This window comes from Oncorhynchus gorbuscha, linkage group LG17, assembly GCF_021184085.1.
Source record: "Oncorhynchus gorbuscha isolate QuinsamMale2020 ecotype Even-year linkage group LG17, OgorEven_v1.0, whole genome shotgun sequence".
In the NCBI taxonomy this organism is placed as follows: domain Eukaryota; kingdom Metazoa; phylum Chordata; class Actinopteri; order Salmoniformes; family Salmonidae; genus Oncorhynchus; species Oncorhynchus gorbuscha.
The window spans coordinates 44427440-44437537 of NC_060189.1; the positions used below are offsets into that span (position 1 = coordinate 44427440).

The following is a 10098-nucleotide window of genomic DNA, read 5'->3' on the forward strand; positions in this document are numbered from 1 at the left end:
GTTTGTTTTTTGGTTTTGACCTTTATTTAACTAGACAAGTCAGTTAAGAACAAACTCTTATTTTCAATTATAGCCTAGGAACAGTGGGTTAACTGCCTGTTCAGGGGCAGAACGACAGATGTGTACCTTGTCAGCTCGGGGGTTTCAGGTTACTAGTCCAACGCTCTAACCACTAGGTTACCCTGCCGCCCCATGTGATGGAAGAGTGCACTGCATGTGATGGAAGAGTGCACTGCATGTGATGGAAGAGTGCACTGGAAGACATCACTGTGTCAACGCAGGGCGTTGCAATTCTATTGAATTGTGGATAGTTAAACCAAAATATGCTACAAGACCTAGAATTGCATTATGTGTATCCCACAAAAGGTTCACTGTTAAAAGCTAACTTTTTTTGATGAATTTAAGCAAAATTCCCCCAAATTCCAGGGCTTAACTTCCCATGGAATTTTTGGGGAAAAATTACAGAAATTTACTGGAAAGTTTCCAACCCCTTGCAACCCTAGTTACCACCCATGACTGTATGTGTTATTGACAGAGACATGGTTGTTGAATTTGTAAATGTTCTGTTTTTTTGGGCCTTCACCAAGTGAGATCCTAAATGAATAGTATTATTATACTTTAACCATTACATATATCATAAGGCCTTACACAGTGACCTAAGATTCATAGTTCAGTAGGTTTGCTAAATTATACCAACTTTCCAGTAACCTTCAAACCAGGGTTGCCAGAAAAACTGCAATTTACACCAGAATTTTGCACCCCAACTGTAAATCACATCATGCTGGCTTGCAAAGTGATGCGTAATATCTATTTGATCTAGCCAGAGTTAGGCTAGCCAACAGCTGAAATTAGTATTCATCTACAAACTGCATTCATAATGACTGCCAGGGTTTAGTACAGTGGAATGATACTACCTAAGCCATTTAAACTGGAACAACCATTTCAGTATTGGGTGCAACAATTCAATGATTGGATTAGTTTAGAAAAAATACATGTATCTGTGGGTAACATAACATTTAATCAATCAATCACTCGATGTTTATTAAAAAAAAAACCATTAAAAACAATTCCAAAAAATCCTATATATATTTTATTTTTTTGAGTTGGTGTGGCTTTAGTTGAGCCAGTGCCACATAAACATTTTAGTAATAATTACTTTTCATTGACTTTGAGTGCAACTTACTAGAAGTAATTGAGCTAAAAACTGCCGTGGGGGTTACAGTGTGTAGGGAGTTGATGAGGGAACACACTGCAGCACTATGTAGGCTACCTCAGCCTCAGCCTCAACCTCAGCCTGAGCTTAGAGCAGGAGTCAAATGACCATAGGCTCCCAGCCAGTGCAGTTAGTGCAAACGAATGGAGATGCCATTCATCCCGTTTAGAACACTGTGGAGCTATCAAACTCTTATCTGGACAACAAGGGGCTATATCAAAGACAACCAAAGCAAGCACGTTTCAGTAAAATACATGGAATGGAATTCAAATTCGAGCAGCACAGCGAGGCTCAGCGCGATATAAGGATGAGGCGGTCAAATGCCAAGTAGATCGTGCGCGCCAGCTGGCTGAAGACATCGCGGGACTTGCGCCGGGTGGGGTGGAAGAGAGGGGAAGAGCCTCATGCTTTCACACACGCTGCCTGGCATTTATAGATTAATGTCCGAAATAAAGTGGGTTCGTGTAAACACTTGTGTGAATGTAGCACTTTCACTTTAGAAAACAGCCATCATAAATTATTGGTTTGGCAACAATACCAACCACCAATTAGACAAAAACGCTGAGGTTATTTCCGTCTTGAAGTGATGTTTTTGTGCTAAGTAACCTCAACTGCAAACCAGTGGATCTGCTATCCCCTTTATGAACTTGTAATAGTTGTTTAGAATCCAACACTGCAGCGCTACGATTCAAATAACAATTATGCCGTCACATTAGCATGTCTGGCAGCTACAAACGCTCAACAGCCTCATGCAGATTTAGCAATTTCGTAATTTAAAATAGGGTTCCATTCACAGCCAACGTTATTCAGTAACACATCTGAGTCAAATAGCCTGTGATGTGCCAGTCTAAACTTGCACCATATCTATTTTCAAACAGTTAAAGAAAGGTTACAATTCTATAAGACTTTGGTTGGGTAAATCAAAGCATCGGTCCTACCTCTGCTAGTCGCTGTCCGTGGAGCTGATCGTTCGGGGCAGGAGACCGCAGCTTGGAGGGTGATTTAGTCCGCGCTAAGGCAAATAGTGAGCTGAGCTGCGGTTATGGTTACACACTACTGAGACTATAAGAACGTGGCAAATTCACAATTCATCCCCAAATCGGTTAGTACCGTGGAGAGAGGCAAAGATGCACCCTAGCTGAGGGGCCGACTTTGCCGGTCCAATTCAAGTTACGCTGGTCTTTTTTCTCTTCCCTCTGATGTGCTCTCTCTCTCTCGCTCTCTCTCTCTCTCTGGTCTAGCTTCCCTTCAACCTCCCAGCGGAGAGCATCATTTATTGTCAATTTGCTTATGCTGAGAGATTTCAGTCAGTTGCTCTCTTTCCCCTCTCCCCTCTCCCTCCCCAGCCTGGACAGTAGTACAACAGCCTCCACATGCTCTCTCTCTTTCTCTCTCTCTCTTTTTCTCTCTCTGTCTTTAGGGATTTTCTAATTTCATAAAACTTGAAAGTGAGACAAAGATGAAGTTGTCAGATGAATGCTTATATTTATTAGTAAAGGGATACATACGCAATTAGACAGCATCACACACGAGTTATGTGTAAATACATTAGTGGTTGACAGCTCATTTCTATCACTCATGACATTCTCATTGGAACTGCAGTGTGTGTGTGTTGTGAGCAGCAACACAGATTAGCATATCTTCGTAAATAATGCATTGGTGGGGCCCATGTATTTTTTCACAGAAATTAATTCTCTTCACTTAGCCAATGGGGATACTTTTTCAAGATTTATGTTGAGAAACACATTAATAATGTAACATATTTATCAGTTTGTGGCACAAGGAGTTGGCTAGCACAACACCCCAGGGACAGGGAGAGGACAGAGTTCTAGCAACACACACACACACACACACACACACACACACACACACACACACACACACACACACACACACACACACACACACACACACACACACACACACACACACACACACACACACACACACACACACACACACACACACACACACACACACACACACACACACACACACACACACACACACACACACACAGAGAGAGAAAGGTCTGCAAGAGACTAACTACAGATACAAACAAGATATGATACATTCCTATTAGTGGATACAGATGAAGTATTTAATATTAATATTGTCAATGCTCATAAACCTACACAATATCAAAGTTGAGAAATGGATTTTAATATCTTAACTTCTGTATTGATCATCACGGCCCAACAGAGCCACTGCAGCATGTAACAGGAACAACATCAACCAGAATGTTCTTAGAAACAGCTACAGTATATTATCAAAGGATGTCATAAGGTGAACGCACCAATTTGTAAGTCGCTCTGGATAAGAGCGTCTGCTAAATTACTTAAATGTAATGTAAATGTAGACGTATAGGCTTAAAGCATCACATCCATCCTAGAACCCAGCCCAAGGAGCCTCAACCACTTGTACAGTGAGATCAAAGGTATTCTACCATCACCTGCACATACTGTAACATTGTGTGAGCGAGTTCCGTGTGTGTGTGTGTGTGTGTGTGTGTGTGTGTGTGTGTGTGTGTGTGTGTGTGTGTGTGTGTGTGTGTGTGTGTGTGTGTGTGTGTGTGTGTGTGTGTGTGTGTGTGTGTGTGTGTGTGTGTGTGTGTGTGTGTGTGTGTGTGTGTGTGTGTGTGTGTGTGTGTGCCCGAGTGTATGTGTTCTCCACTGTACCCTGTATGCAGCATAGTGACCCACAGCAGAGCCACTTATGTCAGACAGCGTTTATAGAGAGGCATGTTTCTGCGCCCTTGTTAAACACTCTCAGCTCAATGCATACGCCAAGCTAATAGCCTGAGCCTTTCATTAAAGTGCCAGCTCTGACTTGTGTTCTGTTGTCTCGGGGCAGGGTGTGCACGCGCGTGTGTGTGTGTGTGTGTGTGTGTGTGTGTGTGTGTGTGTGTGTGTGTGTGTGTGTGTGGTGTGTGTGTGTGGAGGACTTAGTTGGACTGACACACAAATTTAATTACACATCAGTCACATTTCTCATGCTCTGCTGCCGTCTCTCCCACCCCTCCCCCCTCTCTCTCTCTCCCTCTCTCTCTCGCTCTCACACTTCGTTGCAGCAGACACACACACTTAGACATACACATACACACAAACACTCCACGTGCTTAGTTGACCCAAATGCTCCTGCTCATTACCATGGCCTGAGCCATTATTCCTCCTGACTAATTAACTCTGTGTGTGTGTGTGATGGTGTGTGTGTGCGTGCATGCACTTTGGGGAAGAATTGCAGGAAGTGTGTACAATAGTGGGAAATTAGCTCAGGGATTCTTGAAAGTCTGGACAATCCTAGTCTGGCAGTGAATTTGTATTATTATAGTTGAATTGTTTTTTTTTAATTTTGCATTATTTTAGCTTAAAATGTACGTTAGGGGAATTTTATAAGTGCATTTTATGGTGTCTAACGGAGTTGACATAAATCCAGGTAGTTGCATTTTATACAAAAATAAAAAAGGGAAGTTGTTCCTTTATGTGGTGTGATAGTGAACACTTTGGTCTATCAAAATATATATTTAACATTTTGTTAATATTAAGAACAAATATTTGTGGAAAAAAGTTGAGATTGTCCTGTCTTTCAAGAATCCATGAGCTCTAAAACAGTAACATTTTCTCCCAGCCTCATGGCAAAATATGTCAAATACTATACAAATTATACAGCTGCACCATTGAGAGCATCTTGACTGGCTGCATCACTGCTTGGTATTGCATGCTGCTACAGAGGAGGGCCCAGTGCATCACTGGCGTCAAGCTCCATGGCATCCAGGACCTCTATATCAAGCGGTGTGAAAGGAAGGGCCAGAAAATCGTTAGACTCCAGCCACCCAAGCCGTAGACTGTACTATCTGCTTCCACACGGCAAGCAATAGCAGTGCATCAAGTCTGACATCAACAGGCTTCTGAACAGCTTCGATCCCAAGCCATAAGACTGCTAAATAGCTAACACAATGGTTACATGGACTATCTAAGTTGACCTTTGTATTTTTTCATTTTTGAAAACACATTTTTTGTCTTTATGCACACTCACAGGACTCTAAACAACATGCATACTGACACTCCAACACACACATATCATAAACACATTTATACTGACTCTACACACACACACACACACACACACACACACACACACACACACACACACACACACACACACACACACACACACACACACACACACACACACACACACACACACACACACACACACACACACACACACACACACACACACACACACACACACACACACACAAAAACACAATCATCATTTATACGGCTGCTACTCTGTTTATTATATCCTGATGCCTAATCATCTTACCCCTACACATATATACCTCTATCACTCCAGTATCCCTGCACATTGTAAATATGGTATTGGAACTAATCGTGTACATTCGAAAAGTATTCAGACCCCCGGTATTCCCTTTTTCCATATTTTGTTATGTTACAGCGTTATTCTAAAATATATTAAATAAAAACAATCCTCATCAATCTACACACAATAAACCATAATAACAAAGTGAAAACGGGTTTAAAGAAATGTTTGCAAATGTATTAAATGTACGCAGTCTGTTGTCAAAAATGGATGGGGTTAGGATTTGGGCTAAATTAACTGATACTGATGTAATTGTGTTTTCTGAAACCTGGCTCAGCAAGTCTGTTTTTGATAAGGATATTTGTATTAAGTGGTTACAATGTTTATCGCACGGATCGAGTTAAGAAAGGTGGGGTGTGGCTATATATGTCAAAATTAAATTCCCTGTCTGAAGCTATTTGTTAACAGTTGGAATGTCTTGCTTTTAATATTGAGGTTTCAAAGGATCTCTCTATAACTGTGATTGGCTGTTATAGACCCCCCTCTGCTCTCGGTGATGCATTTTCTCATTAACCTTATGTCTAAACTTCTTTACATTGAAATGATCTTGATTGGTGATCTCAACTGGTGTTGGTTAAAGCCGGTGTCTGATGATTTAAAAGTGTTTTGTAATTCTATGAATCTTACCCAGTTGATTAACTCACCCACTTGCCCAAATCTTAAATGCCCAGATAAATCTACCCTGATTGATTTGATATTGACAAATGTTCCACATAAATATTCTGCAGTTGGTGTTTTCTGTAATGATTTAAGTGATCATTGTGCTGTTGTTGCTGTTAGAAATACTAAGGTTTCTAAGACAAACCCACATTTTATTTGTAAGAGAAATTTGAAATGTTTTAATGAGCAGGCTTTCCTTCATGATTTGTTCTATTTTGACTGGAGCAAGATTGAGCTTATCCCTGATGTGGAAACTGCCTGGAAATTCTTTCATTATGTTTTTTTTCCCCAAATAGTAAACAAACATGCCCCATTCTGCAGGTTCAGGGTTAATGCAGGGGCAGTATTGAGTAGCTTGGATGAAAGGTGCGCAGAGGTGCCCAGAGTAAACGGCCTACTGTCAACCGTCTTTAGAAACTCGAATGATGCTTATACTGTAATTGTGGGACCGTATGAGAGCTCTTTGAGTCAGTGGTCTGGCAGAGAGCCAGGTCCTGGTCACGCGCATTTCACATGATAGCGACCTACGTTCCATGGTATTTCTACAGACAATGGAATTCTCCGGTTGGAACATTATTGAAGATTTATGATAACAACATCCTAAAGATTGATTCTATACTTAGTTTGAGAAGTTTCTTTGACCTGAAATATCACTTTTTGAAGATTTCGTCTGACGTTCGGCTGGACCTGCACGAGCATTTGGATTTGTGTACTAAACACACTAACAAAAGTAGCTACTTGGACATAAACAATGGACATTATCGAACAAAACAGACATTTATTGTGGAACTAGAGTTCCTGGGAGTGCATTCTGATGAAGATCATCAAAGGTAAGGGAATATTTATAATGTTATTTCTGATTTCTGTTGACTCCAACATGGCGGATAAATTTTTTTTCTGAGTGCTGTACTCAGATTATTGCATGGTTTGCTTTTTCCGTAAAGTTTTTTTGAAATCTGACACAGCGGTTGCATTAAGGAGAGGTATCTATATTTCCATGTCTAACAATTGTTTTATCGACATTCATAATGAGTATTTCTGTAAAATGATGCAGCTCTCTGCAATACCACCGGATGTTTTTGGAACTAGTGAATGTAACGCACCAATGTATACTGAGATTTTTTTAAATATAAATATGAACTTTATCAAACAAAACATATATGTATTGTGTAACATAAAGTCCTATGAGTGTCATCTGATGAAGATCTTCAAAGGTTAGTGATTAATTTTATCTCTATTTGTGCTTTTGTGAATCCTCTCTTTGGCTGGAAAAATGGCTGAGAGTTGGTGGTGACCTAACATGATCGTTTGTGGTGCTTTCGCTGTAAAGCCTATTTGAAATCGGACTCTGTGGTGGAATTAACAACAAGATTACCTTTAAAATGGTATAAGATACATGTATGTTTGAGGAATTTTAATTATGAAATTTCTGTTGTTTTGAATTTGGCGCCCTGAACTTTCACTGGCTGCTGTCATATCGATCCCGTTAACGGATTGCAGCCCTAAGAAGTTTTAAAGGGCAGGATAATCCATGTTTTTCTTATGAGCTGTCTTGTATTATTTACTACCGTAATCTAGCCTGGGCTAAAGCAAAGAAATCATATTCTGATGCTGATTGGTTTATTTTTAGGCAGTTACGAAACAAGTGTTCTTTTCTTCTCAGGAAGGCCAAGTCTGTTACCACTGATAACCTGAATGACCCTAGAAGGTTTTGGAAGGCTATTAAATGTATGTCTGGAAACAGTAATGTTAATGAATTACAGTCATGTCTATTGAAGGACTTTGTTGCTGTATATGACAACTGAAATGCTGAATTGTTTTAATGAGCACTTTGTATCATCTGGTAGGCTGTTTGAGTCAGTGTCCTCATTCTCTGACAAACTCTGTGTGGATGAACCAGGGAGAGCTGGTCAAACTTTTAGCTTTTTGCCATTCTCAGTGCAGGTGGTACATTAAGCTCTGAAATCCTTAGATCAGAGAAAACCTGCAGGTCCTGATCTTTTGGATGCCTGCTTTTTAAATCTGGCAGCCGATTTCATAGCTGAACCACTTACATCTCTGTTCAATCTAACCCTGGAATGTAATGGAATTCCAAAGATCTGGAAATCAGCATTTGTCCTACCACTTTCAAAGGGGGGAGATCCAACTCTTTTAAATAATTATAGGCTTCAGAAAGTTGCAGTAAAATACGCATCACAGATGCATTTAGATGCATGTCTTTTGATTAAAATGAAGGCCCTTTCGAACAAGTTCAATACATTTTTGTTAATTTTCTACTAAAGTCAATACATTTTTAAATATTGTTTAATTTGGTTTAATATCTTGAATCTGTGATTCTGTACACATTCTCCATAACAAGTTCTTTATAAGGCCCTAGAAATGTGTATGCATAAATCTCCTCCCAGTGGAGACCATGCTAGCAGAGTTTGTAGCTACTAGTTCCTGTCTTTCAGGAGAACCTATTACCATAAACAAACACTTGATTATATGTTATATTCCTGGGAGAAGCCCCAGCCTCCTTTGAGCTCTAACTTACTGACAACTTTCCAGAACAGTATTATGTTAAACCCTAGTTTGTGGACAGAGAAGGGATGTGTCCAATTATAGTTCACCCCTTCTGACCATGTGACCAGTTGCATAAAACTGGATTTACCGTAAGGAATACTTTTCCCTTTCATGAGGGAATTGTTTAAGGGCGTTGCATAGAGCCCCTGAAATGTATTCCATAGGTATGGGCATAATTAATGGTTTTTACAGATGTTTGAAGGCAGGTATGGCAGAAAGAGTCTCTACCATGGGGACAGACATCCTGATTCACTGACTGAACATCTCATTAAAAAGAGATTACGTTTATTTTGGGAGACCGCAAAATACAGCTTCTACATTCAAGACAGGAGAAGATAATTGTTTCAGATGATAATAAAACATGTATTTTAGTTACTTTTTTCTTAACTTGTTTATATACAGTTGAAGTCGGGAAGTGTACATACACCTTAGCCAAATAGATTTAAACTCAGTTTTTCCCCAATTCCTGACATTTAATCAGAGGAAAAATTCCCTGTCTTAGGTCAGTTAGGATCATCACTTTATTTTAAGAATGTGAAATGTCAGAATAATAGTAGAAAGAATGATTTCAGCTTTTATTTCTTTCATCACATTCCCAGTGGGTCAGAAGTTTACATACACTCAATTATTATTTGGTAGCATTGCCTTTCAATTGTTTAACTTGAGTCATACTTGAGTCAAACTTTTCAAGGAGCCTTACACAAGCTTCCCGCAATAATTTGGGTGAATTTTGGCCCATTCCTCCTGACAGAGCTGATGTAACTGAATCAGGTTTCTAGGCCTTCTTGCTCGCACACGCCTTTTCAGTTCTGACCACAAATATTCTTCAGGATTGAGGTCAGGGCTTTGTGGAGGCCACTCCAATACCTTGACTTTGTTGTCCTTAAGCCATTTTGTCACAACTTTGGAAGTATGCTTGGGGTCATTGTCCATTTGGAAGACCCATTTGCGACAAAGTTTTAACTTCCTGACTGATGTCTTGAGATGTTGCTTCAATATATCCACATAATTATCCTGCCTCATGCCATCCATTTTGTGAAGTGTACCAGTCCATCCTGCAGCAAAGCACCCACCATAACATGATGCTGCCACCCCCGTGCTTCACGGTTGGGATGTTGTTCTTCGGATTGCAAGCCACCCCCTTTTTCCTCCAAACATAACAATGGTCATTATGGCCAAACAGTTCTATTTTTGTTTCATCAGACCAAGTACCAAGTATATTTTTCAGACCCAGTATCCTTGTCCCAATGTGCAGTTGCAAACCGTAGTCTGTC

General features: G+C 40.1%; 1 protein-coding gene across 1 annotated transcript in view; it reads right to left on the minus strand.

Moving 5' to 3' along the window:
* Nucleotides 1–2485, minus strand: part of LOC124002125 (transmembrane protein 121-like) — a 63370-nt gene extending 60885 nt beyond the window's left edge. Inside the window, exon 1 of the mRNA XM_046309415.1 lies at nucleotides 2152–2485. The gene's annotated coding sequence lies outside the window, so the exon portion shown is untranslated. The remainder of the gene's footprint in view (nucleotides 1–2151) is intronic.
* Between the last annotated feature and the right edge of the window lie 7613 nt (nucleotides 2486–10098).